Raw genomic sequence first — 22,918 nt, 5'->3', positions numbered from 1 at the left:
GGTTCACAAAATATGAAATGAGGGTAAGACGGTCATCCTACCTGTTCCCCCATTCCCAAATATCAAAAACATTTTTTCTTGGCACAAACTACAATATATGCAACTTGTCTCCCTAAAAACACACTATGTCAAATATTTGTGGTTTAGGTGGGATGTCCAACACAAAATGCAGACTAGTCCATCTCCTTTTTGTCTAGCCCCCAACTCTGGAGGGGAGAATGAGTAAGGGAGGGAGATGTCATAACACCTTCTATATATTCAAAATAGGAGAGAAGTAGTTCTTAATTTTTTAGTGTAAGCTAGTCTTAATCCAATCAATTTGCATTTGCATTATATTTTTATTCTGGCCGTATGTGTATGGGGGGCGGTAAAGGTGAGTGAGGGGAAGGAAGGACATGATGATAACATGTAAACAGCTTTATTTTTATGTAGGTTTAAGGTCTATAAATCATTTTGCATATCTCATTTGATCCTCAACAACCCTGTAAGGTGGGCACTACTATTATCACCGTTTCACAAACAAGGAAATTGAGGCTGAGAGAAGTTAAGCAACTTAATCAGGGTCATATAACAATAAGTGTGTTGAGAGATTCACATAGGTCTTCCTGGCTCTAAGTACACTACTCTACCCATCCAGCCACAAAACAAAGTATAAATACATCTGGAAAGCAATTCTCTCTCTCTCTCTCTCTCTCTCTCTCTCTCTCTCTCTCTCTCTCTCTCTCTCTCTCACACACACACACACACACACACACACACACACACACACACTTTATGTTGCTAAAGGACCATAGTGTGAATTGTGTGTGAGGAGTTGTGGTTGTCAAAAATGTGTGAATGTTCATATTCAATATTACTGCACTTTTGTACATAAAACTTGGCTTTAATTAGGAAACCAATCATATTATAACAAACCTGAAATAGAAAATGAAAAAAAATAATTTTAGATCTAACAATGCTGAGTGAAATGAGCAGAACCAGGAGAACACCGTATATAGTAACAGCAACACTGTGTAATACTAGCTGTGATAGAATTTGCCCTTCTCAGCAATACTATGATCCAAGACAATTCCAAAGGGCCCATGATGAAAAATGCCCTCCACATACATAAAAAAAGAACTGTGGAATCTGAATGTAGATTGAACCACACTATTTTTATATTTTATTTTTTCTTGGGGGGGGGTGTCTTTCTTTTTTTGTTTTGTTGTTATTGTTGTTTTTTGGTTGGGTGGTGGCAATGAATGTTAAGTGACTTGCCCAGGGTCACACAGGTAGTAAGTATCAAGTGTCTGAGGCCACATTTGAACTCAAGTCCTCCTGAATCCAGGGGCTGGTGCTCTATCCACTGTGCCACCTAGCTGCACTGCCCCGCCCCCCCCCTCCTGTTCTTTCTTGACGTTTTACCCTTTTGTTCCGATTCTTCTTTCACAACATGACTAATGTGGAAATATGTTTAATGTGATCATACATATATAACCTATATCAGATTGCTTGCCATCTTGGGAAGGGAGAAAAATTTGGAACTCAAAATCTTATAAAAACGAATGTTGAAAACTATATATGTAACTGGAAAAAAATATTAAGATTGAAAAAAATTTTTAAGAGCTAACAAAAGCAAAATTAGATGGGTAAGATTTGCTATGCACGCATCAGAATGGAGCATGAGTTGACAATGAATAACAGTGACTAAAAAATAAGTCTTACAACCAGTGTGACTTAGGAGACCTATAACAACTCTCTGGGTGTTAGTTTCTTTAATTAACACAATAAAGGAGCATGGGAAAGAAAGTTGATGATCTCTAAGCTCATTTGCGGTTTATATATACTATTTCATTTATTCAATGTTAAATGAATGGAAATAAGAACACTGCATTTAGTCGTTTTACTTGATGTATACATCTAGAACCATTCTAAAGAGAACCAGGGCTTATGGGAGTTGTTATACACTGTAATTTGTTTGGTTTAGCAACTACCATTTGACCAAAGTATTATAGATTATATTAACTCTTAAAATAAATTAAGTATTTTAGTTTTGTTTTTGAAAATTTGAGAGATCTGCAAATAGAAATATTGGGATGTTGCAGAACAAGAAACAAATCACAGCTCTGAAAAAATCCAGTAGTTTAATGAGATGGAGAAACATGTACCCTTTGCTTCAGAAATTCTCACTATTTCAAACTGTTTCAAAGCAATATGTGGTACTTTTGAAATAATAACTCTTCCTTCCAGCCCCCTCAAATGAACACACCTAGTCAGTTAAGGAACTGAATTCCCATTATTTAAATACCTTCCTAACATATTAAATTCTTCACAAATCCTCCCCTTGGCTAATTAAAGAAAAAGGAAAAAAAAAAGGTTTCCATTTTCTTTTAGTCTGCCTAATCTAAGCATGGAATCTCTATGGTTATTTTCTATTAAGTGCTCCAACTTAGAATAGGCATACTCAGATTTGCACAATACATGTGATCCAAAAAAGTATAGAAAAAATATAATTTTGGTCATTTAAATGCAGGAGGAGTATACAGTAACTATGCACTGAATTTTGATTTAAAACAAGTTTACTGGGGCAGCTAGGTGGTACAGTGGATAGAGCACCGGCCCTGCAGTCAGGAGTACCTGAGTTCAAATCGGGCCTCAGACACTTAACACTTACTAGCTGTGTGACCCTGGGCAAGTCACTTAACCCCAGTTGCCTCACTAAAAACAGAAACAAAAAGAGAAGTTTACTAAAACCTTTACTAGGCCATCTACCATATGTAAAGCACTTAAGGAAATATAAAAAACTATATCTTTAACCCTCAAGGATCAAGTGAGTAGGTTAAAGTTCCAAACCATGAGATGCCCTCAGGAAGGGCATTAGACCTTCTTGGATAGGCAAAACATAATTTTCACATAAATACATGCACTTTTTCCCAATGAAAACAAAGTTCAGAGAGAGAGAAACTAACATGTGATTTCACTCTAACAACAAATGCAGAACAATTATTATTTGATATGGAATGTGCAGATGAGGTAAAATTTCAAGGGGGTACTTGTGTGTAATCGGTCAGAGTCAGCTGTTGTGACCTCATAGTGCTTACTGAATCTGTACAAAAAAACAACTTTATTAGTGCACATTTACTATGTCCTAGGCACTTTGCTAAAATCTTGATACAAATTTGAGACACAGTAGTCCCTGACTTCAAGGGACAACAAAACATATGGGAAGTGGTATCCCAGAGAGAGTTGTTCTGGAATGCTGATTGGGGCCAGTGGAGAGTAGAATAACATGGCTTCTCCACTCCAATAGCAATAGTTTCATTGGTAAGATTATGGTTCTAGAACTTGATCCTCAACAACCCTGTTGAGGAAAAAGAAAGTGAGGGTAGACTTTTTTGGAAATATTCAAAAAGGGGGCAGCTGGGTGATGCAGTGGATAGAGCACCAGCCCTGGAGTCAGGAGGACCTGAGTTAAAATCCGACCTCAGACATTTGACACTTACTACCTGTGTGACCCTGGGCAAGTCACTTAACCCCAATTGCCTCACCAAAAAGAAAAAAGGAAAAAAAAGATACTCAAAAAGATGGCCTGGATGCCAGTCAAGTGTTACTGGAGCCCCCTAGATGTAACAGGCAGTTTGAGGCACTCAGCAATGGAGACAGTGCAGGCCAGACCAGAAGATACAGATCTGAAATGGTTAAATTTCCCAGGGCATAATCTCTAGTGTGTAGACTCAAAGTTAAGCCATCTTTGTATGGATGTTACAAGTACCCTAAGATCACCTACATTTCTCAACCTCAAGATCATTTATCTCCCAACATTATTCATCTGGCTTAATATAAGATAATAAACTTTGTGAACTAAAAGGATATATGGATGTTAAAAAAAAACAACCCACCAACTTGCAATACCACAACAACTAGATAATTATTTTAATTTTTCAACAACTAAATATAATCATCTGCAAATTTTTGTCTAATTTTTAAATAAAATAATAACACTTTGTGATGAGATGGTATATACACAAATGACCATATACTATATACACAAATGACCATAGTATAATGATGGTAAAAGAAGTACAAAATACTTGGAGAAAATAGGACAAACGTTCATATAAAATGTAGCAGTGTTACAAATTGGATTTTTAAAAGTAGGATACAAAAAATTGTTCCTTACAGGAAATATTCCAGAAAAATTTATATCACTATCTACTTCACTATGAAACAAACTAAGTATTAAGCACCTGAAAAGCAATTGTACTTAGAAACATATGCATAGATTTGTGATGTTACTGAAATGACCAGATTTTTGAGTTGCATTTAAAGCTGAAGAAATGACATCATAATTTGGCACAGCAAATTATGGCCTGTATGCCTGAATAGCAACTAAAAGATTCTGAAGTTAGTTATCAATAAACTCAATGAAGGTACAGATGATTCACACAAAAATTTCATGTATGGGGAAGTAGGTATGTTGAATGGTGGTTGCTGAAATTGTTCACTTTTTTGGGAGATTAATAAGGCTAACTTTAAAAAAAATTCCTTTTGATATCTTCTTTCAGAAATATTGTGCAACAATGCTTTGAGTGTAATTGGGTGACTTCTAGCATGGATCTCTCTTCTATGTACAGTTTTTCTTTCTTTCTTTTTAGTGAGGCAATTGGGGTTAAGTGACTTGCCCAGGGTCACACAGCTAGTTAAGTGTTAAGTGTCTGAGGCCGGATTTGAACTCAGGTACTCCTGACTCCAGGGCCAGTGCTCTATCCACTGTGCCACCTAGCTGCCCCCTATGTACAGTTTTTGATCATCCTAAGTAGACCTTTCTGAAGCCTCCCTCTCTCCTTGAGGAGCCTCACCCTGCCACCTCCATGGCTCTAGACCCAGCAGCCCAAAGCAGTTTCAGTGCCTGGGGTCCATGCAGCTAGAGAGGCTTCAGTGCTTGGAGGCTCCACACAGGCCTGCTACTCAGTAGTAGGGGAATAGAATTTGCGTAATGCAGAAAACAAACATTGTCTGTATATGGCCTTTCTAGCATGATAGAACTTGTCAGGGTTTAGGCTCCTTGGGCACAAACTATAACAAACTAGAGTCATCTCATGCCATGAAGGGGCAAAAGAGTTAGGAATCAGTGACATATCAAGTAATGACATAATTTTACTGTTATTTGTGGAATCTGAGGTGGTAAAAACCCAATGTCAGTGGGGAAACAGGCGCTCTACTCCATGGGGGGTAGGGCCCCAGATCGACAGAAACATTTTGGAAAACATTACAGAATTAAGGCACAAAACTGTCATTCCATTGCTGGAATTGTATCACCATAAATAGATGCATAAAAACATTTCTGTGTAAAATATGAAGTGGCTCCATTCTTAACAACAAATAATTGAAATCACCTATACTTCTATTAACTACAGAAAAGGTGAATGAGTTGTGGTATATGAATATAATGTAATAGTACCCTGGATGTGATATTACCAAAAAAAAAAGAGAGAAAGAGAGAAAAGAAAAAGAATTACTTACAACAATACAGACTGAACCCATCCATGACCACCTATCCCATAAGATTTTTGTCCACATTTATCTCAAAAGTTTGCTACAAAGGGCAGCTAGGTGGCGCAGTGAATAGAGCACCGGCCCTGGAGTCAGGAGTACTTGAGTTCAAATCCAGCCTCAGGCACTTAACACTTACTAGCTGTGTGACCCTGGGAAAGTCACTTAACCCCAATTGCCTCACTTAAAAAAAAAAAAGTTTGCTACAAGGGGCCCCCAATATGTCAAAGGCCTGAATAATTTTCTCCCCATATCATAAGGATATCAATAGAACACTCTGGTAGTTCACCTGTATTCTATCACTACTGCCATATAATTTAGCCAGCTCTCTCTCCTTGTTATACCAGTTCTTGATCATGTCCTTTATTGCTGTTGAGCTCCTTGTTAGTTATGTTGGAGAATTAATGCTATATAAAATTACCAGTGGTTTATTTTATAAGTAGGGAAAAAGATTAGATTTGTTATTTCATTTGTATAAGGAATTTCCACATGAGGAAATTTCCTCCAGGAAGGCAGACTTGTACCTTCTCTCCAACTTAAGTCCTCTCTGCCTACAGCACCTGAGAAGTTAACTGACATGCCCATGGTTACACAGTCAGGATGTGTTGAAGGTGGGACTTGAACCCAGGTCTTCCTGATTAAAAAAAAAAAGGCTCTATCCACTAATCCACAATTCTGCAGCAAGACAACAAAAAAAACAAGAAATGAGGGATATTGCAAGATCGTCTTCCAGACCTAGAATTTTAAACCAGTATTCAATGAAACTGTTTGGTACTAGCCAAATAAAAGGATATTAACATAACTAGAAGAGCAAGCACCAGAAATACCTGAATGCAACAGGTCCAAGGCTCAACACAAATAACTTGGCAAAAGATTTTCAATCTGACAAGAACTACTAGGAAAAGTGGAAAGCAGTTTGGTCAAAACAGGGGCTTAAACCAGCATCCCGTATACCACAATGACACTAAGTTCCAAATAAATAATCAATCTATAGGTCACATTGTGAGAATCAGACTGCCACCCCCCTGCTGAGAAAGATATAGTGAGAACCAGGGCAGTGCTGCCCTGAGGAGAAAGCTTGTGACTAGTGTCAGGAAGTTACATCTATTCATAGAAATGCCCGTAAGTCATGTCAATCAATGCTACCAGTCAATTAGCTTGGAGCTGTGTGTAGGGACCGTGCCTAGGCAGGCCTGCAGGGAGCTTCCACTCAAAGGGTACAGGGGATCTTTCTTTTTCCCATTGGAGGTTGTGGTAGGGGCAGCTGCAGGTACAGGGAGCTTCTGAACTCCACGTGTTCTCTTTACTAACCTCCATTATACTTTAATAAATGCTTAATGCCCCAAAGACTGGTGCTATGAGTTTCTAATTTAAGGTGACCACACATTAGATTTTATACATCACAACATCATAAAACAAATGAAAAGAAAAATATGGAGACAATCTTTAATAACTATAGCTGAGGGAGAAAAAGGGATAAATATCATCAAAGATTAACTAAATTCTGATTTTATGAAATTGAAAAGCTTTTACATCAATAAAATCAATGCATTTAATGAATGGGAAAAGAATATTTTAGACCAACCACCATTTCCCAATAGATTAAGAACCAACAGATAAACATTTCTCAAATATTGCCAACCATTAGCAATGGTATAAAAGACTATGCCAAAGCACTACTGAGAGGCAAATCAAAATAACTGAAGTTTCACTCATGCTCAGCACAAAGATGACAAGAAGTGAAAATGATCAATGTTAGAATAGACACACCAAGCCATTGTTGATAGAGCTATAAATTGGTCCAATCGTTCTATTAAAAATTCAAATTATGAGAAAAAAAAGAGTTCATAATGTTGAAATGTTGTTCCATCCTTGACATAAATCCAATTTGGTTATAATGATTATATAAATTATTGTAGTTTGATAGGATTTTATTTAAAATTTGTGAGTTAATATTCATTAGAGACACTTGTCTCCAGTATTCTGTACTTTTTCTCTCCTTGGTTTAGGTATTAGGACTAGATTTGGCTCATTTAAAAAGTTTAGTAGTTTCTCAGTTTTTAAAAATAATCTGCTTAATATTCATATAAATTGTTGAGTTAAACAGAATTTTCCCATAAATCAGTCCTAGGATATTTTTTTCTTGAGTAGTTCCTTTATAGCTCTTTGTTCTTTTCTGAGATTGAATTAAAATTTTCAGTTGGTTTTCTATTTGAATATTTTGTGTTTTTTAAGGCAAGTCTCTTCTTTAAGTATATAATGGGTTATGAGCATTCTTTTATTTTTTTCTGGTTGTGTTTTCACCTTTGTGATTTTGTTGATTTGATTTTTGCTCTCTTTTTAATCAGGTTAGCTAAAGGTTTATCATTTTTTTTAGTCTTTAAATCACTGCCTCAATGTAGAAATTTCCATGTGTTTTCCAAATCATCCAGTACAATTTTAAAGTCAGCTCTCCTCATGATCAATTCCTCTCTCATAAGACAGAGAATCTCCTCTCTGGGTTCATGTCCTCCCACCACTTTTCTGGATGCTGGTTGCTTCCAAAGCTCTAATTTCTTTTTTTCCTGGAGCATGTTATGTCCACAGAGGCACAATAGCTCCTTCCAGAATGTGGTCTCATTGTGCTGATTATAATGTATAACATTAAGTTTATAAGTTACCTCTACCTAATGCCTTTATTTTTTTTGTTTTGTTTGGTGAGGCAATTGGGGTTAAGTGACTTGCCCAGGGTCTCACAGCTAGTAAGTATCAAGTGTCTGAGCCTGGATTTGAACTCAGGTCCTCCTGAGTCTAGGGCTCCATCCACTGCACCACCTAGCTGCCCCTACCTAATGCTTTTAAAAACAGTAGGTTCACATAAAATTTTTTCTAAAAACAACAACAAGAACAACAAAAACCCTTTTGTATAAATATTCAAAGGAGAAACAAAATTTGTTTTACAACTATAAAAGCAAGATCAAAACTGAAGAATGCAGTAGTAAAAAATTAAGATGACTAACTCAAGAAGACTATCTAGGAACAATTTGCATTCATCCAACTAATGAGATGAAAGCATCATTCCTTAAAAGTATTTTGAATGAAATACAATTGATTATTCTATTAATAAAAGGTATAATACTATGTTAATATTTTAAACTTGAGAGGCACAGTACAATAGGAAAATTATTGAATTTGAAGTCAGTGGCTTTTTGTTTGAATACATCACCGAGCCATGGGAAACTAGCATTTAGGCTCTCTGGACCAGTTTCCTCAGTTGTAAAATGAGTGTGACAGACTAGATGACTTCTAAAGTCTTGCTTTACAAGCTATAAATCTATATTCTTCTTACTTAAATGTTATTCCTATTTTGTTCTCAAAATGTGATTGAAATCAATTTGAAGTCTGCAAAGTGCTTTTTCTCACTAAAAGCTTGTGAGATAATGTTATTTTATAGATAAATGAAGTTTGAAGATAACCTGGCTATTTCTAAGAAATAGATTTTGAATCCAATTTTCTTTACTATGTCCCCAGGTCTGTCTACAGATAACTAGGGGGCAGAATACTCCACTTGGAGTCAAGAAGACCTGAATCTGAATCCTGTCTTTCAGTTTCTATTTCCTCATCTATAAAATTAGAATAATAATAATAGAACATCTAAGTGTTGCTGTATCAAATGAGATACATATAAAAGACATTTTGCAAACCTTTAAGTGCTATGTAAAAGTTATCTACTGTTATTATTAGGTAGCCCTAAGTCTGAAAGATATGGAATTTTATTTCTTTGCAATCTCAGTATGAATGAATAGGACCATGTGTCAAATCAAAAAATCAAATGGCATCTTCACTGGTTAGAAAGGCATAGGGTATGGAGGTGATAGTCCTGCTATATTCATTCTGCTCTGGTCACACAAGCTGGAGTACTATGTTTAGTGCTAGGCATGTTTTAGAAAGAACATGGTTAAACTGGAGACTTTACAAATGAAAGTCATCACAACGATAAAGACATGATGAGATCATGTCATATCAAGTTGATTCCACAAGCATTTCAGTGTCTATTAAGTACAAGGCACTGGACTGGCTGTACAAAGACAAAAATGAAAAGCAATCCCTGTCCTGAAGGAACTTACATTCGACTATAGAAATTTCTATTTAACTCTAATATAAGAATCAATTGAGAAGCTGGGAATATTTAACCTGGAGCTGCAAATACTTAGGAGAAACATGACAGCTGTCTTGAAATATTTAAAGAACTGCCACATGGAAGAGACCTGCTCTATCCACTATAATCCCAAGGGCACAACCAAGAACTATGATAAAACAGAGCAGGCAGATTTAGGCTTGCTGCAAAGAAAAACTTCCTAACAACAAGAGCTTTAGAAAAGTAGAATGGGCCAGACCAGCAATCAGTGGATTACACCTCACCAGGGTTATTGAAACTAAGGATAACCACTTAGAGTGTACAATGAAGAGGTTCAATTCAATAGCTTCTAAAGTACCTTGCAACTTTCTGATTCTTGTGTGATTTGAAAAAGAAAGACAATACTAGCAAATATTTAGGCATCATGAATATTGTTACAATTTGAAAAATGTTAATCGATGTCTTCCTAGTTTCGTTAACAAAATGAAATTCAAGTACCAAACAGCTGGCCTTTTTATAGTGCCTACTATGCAGGAGGCCCTGTGCAAAGCACTTTACAAGTATTATCTCATTTAATCCACACAATCACCTTTGGAGGCAGGTGCTATCATTATACCCATTTTACATTAAGTTTAAACGACACACTGTAAAGGTGCCTTCTGCAGCTAAAGTTCAAAATCACATTATTTAAAAATAGGTGCAATCAATTCTCAATTATTACTTTTGGCATTGGGAAACATGAAGAACACAAAATTTACAGATTCCCATTCTTTTAATAGTTCCAATATCCTCGAGAACCCTTAATATTTAAATGCTACATTTTATTCAGTAAGGAAATAGGAAGGAAAAGGGACAAGGGAGGAGGAATTTCAGAGAGAGTAGATCAAAGAAGATATGTCTTCAGCAAAACAAATTTGCTCCAAGGATGCATAAAAATATTTATAGCTCTTTGAGGTGACAAAGAATGGGAATCTGACACAGTACCCATAAATTGTGTACTGGATGAATAAGTTATGGTATATAGGTATGATGGAATACTACTGTGCTAATGTCTTATCATTACACTGATCCAAACACAAATCCAAGATGAAACATACTATCCACTTCATGACAGAGGTATAGGACTTTGAACACAGAATAAGAATTTTATTTTGGATATGGCCAGGGTAGAAATTTGTTTTTGATTGACTATGCACGTGTGTAATGAGTTTTGTTTTTCTTGGGTTCCCAATTTGGGGGGGGGGGGCAGGTGTGGTAGGAGGGTGAGAAGGCAGATTTTGGTTAATTAAAACAAATGGGCTACAAATTTATACCTTAATAAGTCTTTGATCTTATTAAAGTAGATCAGAGGTTCTCAAACTTTTTTCATCTCAGGACCCCTTTAAACTCTTAAAAACTAAGAGCTCCTCAAAGAGCTTTGCTTGTGTGTGTGTGTGTGTGTGTGTGTGTGTAGGATATCGATATTTACAGAATCAAAAATTAAACTATTTTAGTAATATCGTGAAAATAATTTTGACTATATAGGCCTTCCAGAAAGGGTCTTGAGGACCCCTGAAACATACTGTTATGGAATAAGCAAGTTTACACCACTGGTGTAAGCACTACCTCCAACATTTACAGATCACAAATCAGACAATACTTATTGTATGACCCCAGGGAAGTCACTTAACCCTGGCTGCCTTGCAAAAAGCCAAAACCAAAGCAAAGCAAAACAATCTCCAAATGGATAGTGAAATGCATAAAAAGCATAATGCTCTAAATGAGAGGAAAAGGGAGGGAGTACCTCTTACAATTATGAACAAACGCAGGATTCCTGACCAAACAAGGGAAAGAAACGATCACAGGAGAGTAAATGGACAATTTGCATTACAAGATTCATTCCCCAAATAGATAAATGGCCAAAGAAATGAAAAAGCAGTTCTCAAAATAAGAAAGGCAAGCCATCAACAGCCATATATAAAAAAAATCCACAATATTATACAAATTCAACTCTGAACTCTGAAGTTCCATTTCATACCCATGTCTTGGGCAAAGATGACAAAAAAGGAAAATGACAATAGTTAGAGGGGCAATGGAAGGACAGACACCCTAACACACTGTTGGTGGGGCTATAAATTGATCCAAATATTCCAGAAAACAACTTGGAACCACAACTCCATTCCCCTCCTCTCCCCCCAATCAGATAACTATTGTTGATCTAGCCATACTACTAGCAGGACTTTATCTTAAGGAGATCAAATAAAGAGGGGAAGGCTTCATTCAGAAAAATATTTACAACAGCAGTTTTTATTAAAGCAAAGAACTGGAAACAAAATGGAGGGCCTACCAATTGAAAATGATTGAACAATTATGGTATGTGAATGTAATGAAATATTATTGCACTGACAAGAGCAAGAGAAACATGGGAGGACTTGTAAAAACTGAGGAGACCCAGGAGAAAAGATATAAAAGGACAATACTCCAATGGAAAACGACTGTGAAAAACTTAAGAACCATGATAAATCATGACCCCACAAAGATTGATAATGAATCATTCTTACTACCTCTTGGTAGAGAGCTGATAGTACAGAATGAAGTATACATTTTTGGATAAGGCCAATGTGTGAATTTATTTTTCTTGGCTAATTTTTAAGAGAGGTTTTTGTTGTTTTTATTGTTTTTCAGGGGATGGTACTTCCCCAAAAAAGGAAAAGAAAAGAAAGAAAAAAGAACCAATAGAACATTTTAAAAAATACACAGAAAAAGGTTGAGAGGTTCATAACTGAACCCACGGAAGCTGGGCAGTGTCATTATAACTATCAAATTTAGTATATATTAAAAAAAAACTTGAGATTCTTGCTGTCATTTTTTAATATTCTTTGTATAAGAAAATGTTCATGTTTGTTAAATTTAGGATAACAAAAAAGATTTTCTTCTAAAAAAAATCTGGCAGAACTGTATAACTTCATTTCTATTTATTGTTATTACAGTTGTACCTTAATGCTCTCAGAATGACTGGCTTATTAATTAGGTTCACAATAAGTTTTCTCTATGTTCCTCTTCCTCTCCTCAATACATTGTCACTGCTCAATCTGTCATCCTACCCCATGTTTTTCCATTAAGTATGTACTCTAAAGCCACTACTGCCATTCAGTACATGACAAGAAATAAAAATGACTTATCAGGCAGAATAAATACTGGTTGCTGATAATGGGTCACTAAAATCAACTGGTTCCCAGTAAGTCACTTTACTAACTAGTCCAAATTCAATTGCAAGTTAAAAGAAAGGATAAAGACACAGTTTAAAAATACAATCGCTACAATCTAATCTATTCAATTTAGTTACCATTTCTCAGAAGTTTAACACAGAGCAATAGCCACAGTGAAAATCCACATAATCCCAGAAACTGCCTCTAGTAACAGACCTGACCTCCCAGGAGACCAGACACCTGTAACTACAAAGAATTATTCCATATAAAGTTTTGACCTAGAAACTTTAATACAAAATTTGAGATCATTATCCTTCACACAAGAAGTGATGACCACTAGAAAAGACTGAAATGAACAATCCAAGAATGTTGAATTTGGAGCCAGAGGACCAAGGCTCAAATCTTTTTTTTTTTTTTAAAGTGAGGCAATTGGGGTTAAGTGACTTGCCCAGGGTCACACAGTAAGTGTTAAGTGTCTGAGGCCACATTTGAACTCAGGTCCTTCTGAATCCAGGGCCGGTACTCTATCCACTGTGCCACCTAGCTGCCTCCAAGGCTCAAGTCTTAACTTTGCCCTAGAAATCTCTGGCCCTCAGTTTCCTCATCTGTAAAAATAAGTGGGTTGGACTAGATTACCCCCAGTTTCCCTTCAGGTGCAAAATCATTGTTCTAGAGAATGGCTAGAGCTTCAAAAATTTGCTTGTTGACGGCATTAGTAAAAATAATAAGCCAATTTCCTCTATCCCTGAAACTTGTTCCTATACTTAATGCATTCATTATTCACTATATAAAGCAGATCTATTCCTGTGCCACAGCAAAATTATAATCAACTGGAGGTTTTTAAAGGGCATATTCTACTACAGGTATATATCCTTTAAGCAAACATTGTGTTTGAACAAACTCTTAAGATACCAAGAAAGTAGCATGTAAGCAATATGCCTTTGTTTTCTTGGAAGCCTATCACTTAGAATTTAAGTCTAGCTAAGATTCAATTAATTTAATATTTAATGTATGTATATAATTCTTAAGAATTGTTTTTTTATTTCCAACATAAAAAATTAACTTCAAAATTCCAATTTCATGAAGTTTTCATTAACATGTAAGTTCTAAGGCATGAATGATTTTTTTCCTTTCTAGAATTTGCATCATCTGTGGGTGCTTAGTAAGCAGCTCTGATTTTTAAAAAACAAAGTAAAACAAAAACAGTTAGTCTTGGAGTTGCCCTACCCCCAATATGTTTTCATTTATCTTAGCTAAGAACCACTGCATTTCTACCTTCTTATAGGTTAATTTATGCCTATAAGGGTAAATTGATATGGGGGCCAAAAGGTCAGAAAGCAGGCCAAGAGTATTAGGGGAACAAATAAAAGCTGTTCAAGAGAAGAAAATCATTCTTCAGAACAACTAGCTGAAACAGAAATATTAGGGAAATAATGTGGGAAGAAGATCCATACTTACACACACATGAGTAATTAAGTAGTGAGATAGTAACCTACAATAACCTAATGATTTCCATCTTCATGTCAAGCCTTCCTGGAAACAACCTAGAATTTATCTGACTAGTACCCTATGGTAGGGGAAGGGTAAACATATATAAGAACCTGGAAGAAAGCTTTGAAGTGGGCATCCTCTTGAACTGTAGTATCCTGATCACTTGGGATGAGAGGGAACAGGCTCTGAAGTCTCACCCTTTCACAAATCACCTTGTTAGGATGGCCAGGTAGAGGTGCTGAATTGGACCCGGGAGAGATCTGGGAAAAAGAGGGAGAAGAAAAGGATAGTTCATGGCTAACTGCACCAATATGGAGAATCAACCCCATGAGGAATAGTCTAGATATTTCAAGTATTTGAAGAGTCTAAAGAGACTGGAAGAAAAATCAACAATCATTTAAAAACACTAAACAAAACAAATGAAGGTGACAAAAACTAACTGATCAGTGCTATCTCTTTTGAAAATTAAGAGTCTGAAAAAACACACAATGGTATTACTAAATTTACAAGTATTCCTTCATCACAGTACTATTATTTTTCTTTAAAGTTCTAATTCTGAAATCTTAAAGGTTATATAGATGGATATGATGCTAGACTCAAATACCCAAACTATACTAGTTCTGTCTCTTAGAAGAAAAAAAAAAGTCTATGTACATAGAAATCATTAAGAAACTAAATGATCCAGGGGCAGCTAGGTGGCACAGTGGATAAGGCACCAGCCCTGGATTCAGGTGGGCCTGAGTTAAAATTCGGCCTCAGACACTTGACACTAGCTGTGTGATCCTGGGCAAGTCACTTAACTAACCTCATTGCCCCCACAAAAACAAAATAAAACAAGAAACTAAATTATCTAGGATTTAATTTGTTTTACTATAAAAAAATTAAAGATCACTAGATAACTAATAGAAGGAAATTTTAAAATGAGATTTGGTTTTTGTGGCAAATTCAATAGAAGAAATATATTTATTGGCAAATGCTCAGAAAAGGACTATTCTATGGTCATGGAAAGTTCCTTCTGCCCAACACAAAAGATAACAGACTCATATTTCTAAGAACCATCAAGCAAACGAGAACAACACATGCTCATATAGACCCCGGAAGGTGAAGGATTTATAAGGTAGAATGATTACATATTTTAAAGTTTGACCTGAATATAAATTCTTACTAAACATGAGCAACATAAGTGAATTATTTGTAAGTCCTACTTTCTGCGGTCAAGTATAGCACTGGATAATGGTAAGCTATACCAACATTCTCAATACACTTAGTAATTTAAGGAAAATGAAGTTCCATTCCATCTTTTGTGATGAAAAAGGAGAATGCCATGCAAGAAGGAACTTTTTTCCTAATTATCATAAGTATAGAAAAGGAGTGACAAGTAGAAATTTTGGTGACAAAATAATTCCAGGCAAATGTGAAGAAAGATACTATAGAACTATAGTTTTGTTAAGAAATCATTAGGTAGGGGCAGCTAGGTGGTGCAGTGGATAGAGCACCGGCCCTGGAGTCAGGAGGACCTGAGTTCAAATCCGGCCTCAGACACTCAGACCCTGGGCAAGTCACTTAACCCCGACTGCCTCACCAATAATAATAATAATGATGATGATGATGATGATGTAGCTATGACATACTTTAAAAAAATAACAGGGATGGCATCAGACTATGTCATTAACCATTCTGACTCTTTGGGGGTATCTTTGCCATTCATTTACCTTTAAATATAACCATAAGTATTCAGTATACAGTCCTACATCAGGAGCACTCTATAGCTCCTATGCCCTGTCACATAATATGCTACTGTAAAGTAAAGCTCCATATAGAAGGAAACAACAGGGGTCTCTGTCATTAATCCTATGGGAAGAGTCAATTTATGCAAAATAAATAAGATTACAGCAGTTACAAGAAGGCACATGGCTAGAAAGGGTAAGGGGTTAAGAGAGACAGGCTAGTACAGAGGACAAAATGAGTACAAAGTAGAAATGTTTTGAGAAAGAATAGGAGCAAGGTATATTCTCATAGAATAAAACGTTTAAGGAGAAGTAAAAAAAGGCCCACTCTTAAAATTACCACAAAAATGTTCCACTAACAGTCAACTCCCAATTTACGTGGACTACCTGTGGCAAAATTTTAAATTGCAAAATGCATTCCTTTTGCTCTCTGATAAACTTTTGTGATGTCCCTCTAGGTTAAAGTTATTTGAATCCAGAAAATAAGTTTTTTAACCTAAGACTCAGTACTTTAAAGGATTTATGGTTTAAGTATAAATATTTCTTTCTTATAATACAGACTGAAACTCCTGGCTTTTGTATACCAGTTAGAAAAAAATCCATCATCTAGAGGCCAACTGTGATGATGAGACTCTCCAATATTAGAGAGGCTGGCCCCTGGATGACAGATATACAAGGCTGTCAGAAGCTGTACTTAAAACCATGCCAGTTTATCATCCTATAGTCACATAGCCTTTGGGAATTCAAGGTAACCCCTATAACACAATGAACTGCTGGAAGAAGACTTTAGTCTTTCTTAAGACATAAATAGAAAATAAAATGCTTGTGTATTTATGAGCAAACTTATTTTGGAGTTTGCACCACTATTTCCCTTAAATATACACATTATCTGGAGGCTGCATAGTTTACTAGTTGAGATTTGTATTACAAAGAAAATAAAGGAAGAAAACAGATTAGACTGAGAGAATATAGGTATTTATCAAGTCCTTACTGTGTGTCAGGCATTGTTTTAAGCATTGGTGTTAGAAAGAAAAAGCAAAATAAACATCTGCCCTCCAAGGGCTTACATTTTAATGGGGAAACAACATACATAATAAGAATATGTAAGACAAGTACACAGTAGATGGAAGTTAATGGGGGGGGGTGTAATTAGGAAAGACCTTCAAGAGGAGGTATCACTTTAGCATAGTCTCAAAAGGAAACACAGAGGAGAACATTTCAGACATGGGAAAGAGCCAGTGCAAAAGCAGAGCAATGAGAGAGGGTTCTGTCTAAAAGAAAACAAATCAAGGAAAGAATATAGATTACATAAAACAATGGATCAAAAGATAACTGGTCGGGGCAGCTAGGTGGCGCAGTGGATAGAGCACTGGCCCTGGAATCAGGAGTACCTGAGTTCAAATCCAGCCTCAGACACTTAACACTTACTAGCTGTGTGACCCTGGGCAAGTCACTTAACCCCAACTGCCTCACTAAAAAAAAAAAAAAAAAGGAAAAGAAAAAAAGTGAATGTCAAAAATTATCTTTACTTGTAAATAGAAAAAATAAAGTACTATTTTTAAAAATAATGCTTTCCAGAATGGTTGGACCAGTTCACAGCTCCACCAAGGATCTATTAATGTTTTTTTGTTTGTTTTGGGGGGGGGGGCGGGGTGAGGCAACTGAGATTAAGTGACTTGTCCAGGGTCACACAGCTAGTAAGTGTTAAGTGTCTGAGGCCAGATTTGAACTCATGTACCCCTGACTCCAGGGTCGGGTGTTTTATCCACTGTACCACCTAGCTGCCCTGCATTAATGTTTTTATACAGTCCTTTCAGCATTTACAATTTTCCTTTCTTCCACTTACCCATCAGATTGGCAATGAGGTAGAATGTGAACTGTTTTAATTTGCACTTCTGTATATGTGATTTAGATTTCCCCCACTCTCCCATATGTCTGTAGACTGATTTTCTTCCTTAAGTCCCTATTCATAACCTGGAGAATGGCACTTATTCTAATAAAACTGAATCAGCCCCCCTATATATTTTAGAAATAGGACCTTTATTGGATAATCTTTTTACAAACATTTGTTTCCCCTCTATTTGCATGCTTCTTTTCTAATTTTAGTTGCATTGGTTTTATTTTTGCAAAAATTATATGTAATCAAATGTGTCCATTTTACCTATTGTTATAGTCTACTGCTTGGTCATAAACTCTTCCTCTAATCATAAATCCGACAGGTAATTTTTTTCTTTATTTTAATTTATGATCTCACAGTTTATATCTAATTAATATGCCCATTTAAAGCTTATACTGATATGGAGTAAGATCTTGATCTCTACTTCATTTCTGCCAGACTACTTTCCTGCATTTCCTGAAAAAGTCTCTTTGGGTGGGATCACTAGACTATTGTGCTTGTTTGCTTCTATACATAGTATGCCTAATCTGTTCCAATGATCATCTTATTTCTTAACCAATACCAAACTGCTTTAATGATTACCGCTTTGCAATATAATTTAAGATCTGGTACTGTTAGGTCCCATTTCTTTTCTACTCTTTTTCATTAATTCCCTTGAGATTTTAGATCTTTTATTCCTATAGATGAATTTTATTATTTTTTTCTAGTTCTATAAAGTAATCTTTCTGTAGTACGACTGACAAGGCACTGAATATGTATATTAATATACTGTCATTTTTATATGGGCTCAGCCTAACCACAAAAAAATACTTCTTCAATTATTTAGATGTCTTTTATTTAAAGTGTTTTTGTGACATATTAAAATTATAAAGCAGGTTACCCAAACTCCTTGGTATTAGTTTATTTTAAACAGAAAAATAGATCAATAGAACATGCTGGATAAGTAAAACCAGAAAACAATGGAAACAATATCCTAGTGGTTAATAAAGTTGGTGGCTAAAGAACTTTCTTTTCTTTTTTTTTTAAAATAAAAATTGTTGGAAAGCAGTTTATAAGAAATTAGGCTTAAACCATTATCTACACTTTCCCCCCTTTTCCTTCCTTACCCCCAATTAGAAGAGAATCAGATCAAGCTTGGAAGAGAAATCTTTTTTTTTTTTTTAAGATTAAAAAAAAAAAATCCTGAGGGCAATTGGGGTTAAGTGATTTGCCCAGGGTCACACAGCTAGTGTCAAATGTCTGAGGCTGAATTTGAACTCAGGTCCTCCTGACTCCAGGGCAGGTACTTTATCTACTGTGACACCTACCAACCCATGGGAAAAAAATTTTAACCAAACAAGGGACAGAGAAGAATATAAAGACAATTCTGACTTCTTCAAATCAAGAAGGTTTAATGCAAATAAAATCAATGAAGACAGAATCAGAAAAGAAACAGTGAGAAAAAAAAATTTGATCAAATATTGACAAAATTCTAATATCCAAACTTTATAAGGAATTGACTGAGCCATTTTGCAAATAACTAGTCAAAGATTCTGTTTGTTTGTTTTTTTTTTTTTTTAGTGAGGCAGTTGGGGTCAAGTGACTTGCCCAGGGTCACACAGCTAGTAAGTGTTAAGTGTCTGAGACTGGACCTGAACTCAGGTCCTCCTGACTCCAGTGCCAGTGCTCCATCCACTGAGCCACCTAGCTGCCCCACTAGTCAAAGATTCTGAACCACATTTTCAAAGAATTGCAAGTCATAAATGAAAGTAGGAAAACATGCTCCAAATCATTAACAGGAAGAGAAATGCAAATTAAAACTACTCAGGTTTCACCTCATATCATGCAAACTGGCAAAGATGAAAAAAGATGGATACAGTCAACATTAGAAGGGCTGTAGAAAGTCGGGCACACAGATGCAATGTTTACAGAGGTGTGAAGTATTTCAATTGTTCTTTATATTATGCAAGGGAAGTGACTCAATTGTACAGTCTATGACCCAGGAATTCTTTGATTGGGCATATACCCAGAAGAAATCAAAAAACATACAAAATATTTATTGCAATACATCACATAGCTTCAAAGAATTAGAAACAAAATTATCCCCCACTGACTTAGAGAATGGTTTTAAAAAGCAAAAGCCAACAAAAATCCATCATGAATGTAATGGAGTATCATCTATGCCATAAGTTATGAGATTTAAGACAGATCTGAGAAAATTTATATAAACTAATATAGAGCAAAACAAGTAGTACTAAGATGGGACAGCTAGGTGATGCAGTGGATAAAGTACTGGCCCTGGATTCAGGAGGACCTGAGTTCAAATCCAGCCTCAGACACTTGACAGTTACTAGCTATGTGACCCTGGGCAAGTCACTTAACCCTCATTGTCCCACCAAAACAAACAAAAAAAATAAGTAGTTCTAAGAATGTACCATTATTACAACATATAAATGAAAAACTCATTTGAGTAGCTGAAAAACTGGAAGATCCTGAAGGAGATATAATGAAACATAATTCTTTCCTCATGTAAGAGAGGTGGGTGACCACTAGGGCAGATATGGCATTATTGGATATGGTAAAAACTAATCTTTTTGCTTAATTGTTTTTCATGATCACAAACCAGGGTAGTGTAATGATTGGAATGACGCCACCTACTTGAGACTTGCTGTGGGAAAGCTCCACCATGAGGAAAATGCCTCAGAGGCATTGTGGCTTTTCCTTGGCATCAGGAAATGACGTTTGCTCATGGGTGCTGTCTATCAAGGCTACCAGCCAATCAACTTGAGGAGCCTCCTATGGTCTGGGAGGAGACAGGAAGGAGGAAAGGGAGCCTGCGCAGAGAGCGCTGGGGCCTTTTGGCTTCCTGACTTGATGGTGGTGGCGGCAGAGGACTTCACAGGAAATTTGAGGAAAGATAGGAATGCCAGGCTGTTAGAATTCTGTTCCCAATCTTTTTCTTTCTATTTTCCAATAAACCCTTAAAAACCTAAACTCGTTTTATCAGTGATTTTTAGTCAGTTTCCCCCAAAACTGGGGGAACAGATTAGAATCCACATTTAGAATCTTAAAATTACACAGTTGCGAATAACTGTTGACAAAGAAGGAAAAAAAGGGAATCAACAAAATATTTTTGCAATTGCCTTGAGTCTAGTTGGTAAAAACAGACTTAAATGGAAACAAGGGGGAGGGGACTCCATATGATCTACCATATGAGATTATACAATGTATAATTAAAGAGATTACTGAACATCTAGGAGAAAAAGTAGTCATTGCGAAGAACCAGTATGGCTCCAGTAAGAACAGGTTATGCCGGACTAACCTTATTTCCTTTTTTGACAGGGCTACTACACTGGAAAATCAAGAGAATTGTTATATTAGAAAAGCATTTGATAAAAAGTATCTCATGTTATTCTTGTGATAAATATGGAGAGATGGGTTGAACAAAGATATAATCAGAAGAATACAGAAGTGACTAAATGCCTGGACTGAAAGTGTAGCCATCAATAGTTAGATATCATATTGGGAGAACATTTCCGGTGGAAAATTCCATGGATATGTGCATGGCCATGTGCTATTTAAGATGTTTTTCAATAATCTGAATATAGCCAAAAGGCATTCTTCTCAACATGGCACCAAGTTGATAGATAGGTAAAACCCTGGGCTTGACAGAATAAGGATCCAAAGAGATACTGGCAAGTTAGAATAATGAGATGAAGATGATAAAATTCAATATGGATACATATTTTAGATTTTTACATACAGTTAGATTTTTTTAATAACAAAGACTTGGAAAAGAACTGGATGACTGTTTATAAATTCCTGAATTAGTCATAGTTATGAACATAATAATATGCCTAGATAACAAGAAATTACAAATGTGAAAAATTTAAAGAAAAATGGGAAGGTTATCATGAACTGATGTAGAATAGAATCAAAAGTTGAGCAAAACAGATTCTGATAACTGATATAATAATGAATACAAAGAAAACATACCTACATGAACAGATGAAGTAAACAGAGTCAACAAAAGAATATACACAATGACTGTAAAAATCTAAGCAAAAAGTACTACACACAAATAAAAAAGTAAATGCTACAAATATTTTTTAAAAGTATTGCTTAAAAGAAAAAATGAGAAAATATTCCCATCATACTATATTCTGGCAATTGATAGAAGAAAGTTCACAAGTGTATATTGTACATATTTTTAGACATTTTTGATGTATTGATCAGTTCTGCTGATTTTTCCTCTTCTTTTTCTTTCATTTTCAGCGACTTTAAAATGTGCTTTTTGTTTAGTGGAATGGCTCTCTGTAAGGAAGAGGGAGAGATACTGGGGAAAACTGGTGATATTTTTAAAAAAGAAGTCTATAAAGAGCTATTTTTTTAAAAGAAAGGAAAAGACCACTGAAAGGAAGGTGAATTCTGAATAATTTTTTAAAATCAATAAATACATTTTGATTTTTTAAAAAATCAACTTTAGGGGCAGCTAGGTGGCGCAGTGGATAAAGCACCGACCCTGGATTCAGGAGTACCTGAGTTCAAATCTGGCCTCAGACACTTGACTAGCTGTGTGACCCTGGGAAAGTCACTTAACCCCCATAGGCCCACAAAAAAAACAAACAAAAAAACCCCCACAACTTTATAAGATGGCAGGTCACAGAATCACAACGTCTTAGAGCTGAAAGGAACGTAAGAAGTCATTTAATCTACATAAAGGAATTCCCCAGTAACATGCCTGACAAGTGTTGTTTCTGCTTGAAAAAATGGAGAGGTAGGGGACAACTAGGTGGCTCAGTGGATAAAGTATTGGCTTGGAGTCAGGAGAACCCGAGTTCAAATGTAGCCCCAGACGCTTGACACTTACCAGCTGTGTGACCCTGAGCACTTAACCCCAACTGCCTCACAAAGGGGAAGGGGGGGGGGGAGAGAGGAGGGTAGCAGAGTAGATGGACTCCAGAAGGCCTGCCACCTCTTGTGGCCC

The 22,918-nt window shown here is 36.1% G+C and overlaps 1 protein-coding gene across 6 annotated transcripts in view; it reads right to left on the bottom strand.

Annotated features, from left to right (window-relative positions):
* RNF38 (ring finger protein 38) overlaps positions 1-22,918 on the bottom strand; it is a 205,547-nt gene that overhangs the window by 30,881 nt on the left and 151,748 nt on the right. For 2 of the 6 annotated variants that reach the window (XM_043970875.1, XM_043970902.1), the window contains one exon: positions 14,439-14,588. The exons of 1 other annotated variant lie outside the window; for it this stretch is intronic. The gene's annotated coding sequence lies outside the window, so the exon portion shown is untranslated. The remainder of the gene's footprint in view (positions 1-14,438; positions 14,589-22,918) is intronic. 3 more of the 6 variants (XM_043970892.1, XM_043970910.1, XM_043970884.1) reach the window with 2 other exon arrangements.

The sequence above is a fragment of the Dromiciops gliroides genome, chromosome 1, assembly GCF_019393635.1.
Source record: "Dromiciops gliroides isolate mDroGli1 chromosome 1, mDroGli1.pri, whole genome shotgun sequence".
Lineage (NCBI taxonomy): Eukaryota > Metazoa > Chordata > Mammalia > Microbiotheria > Microbiotheriidae > Dromiciops > Dromiciops gliroides.
The sequence above is the reverse complement of the archived record's forward strand: the minus strand, read 5'-3'. Positions and strand labels throughout refer to the sequence as shown.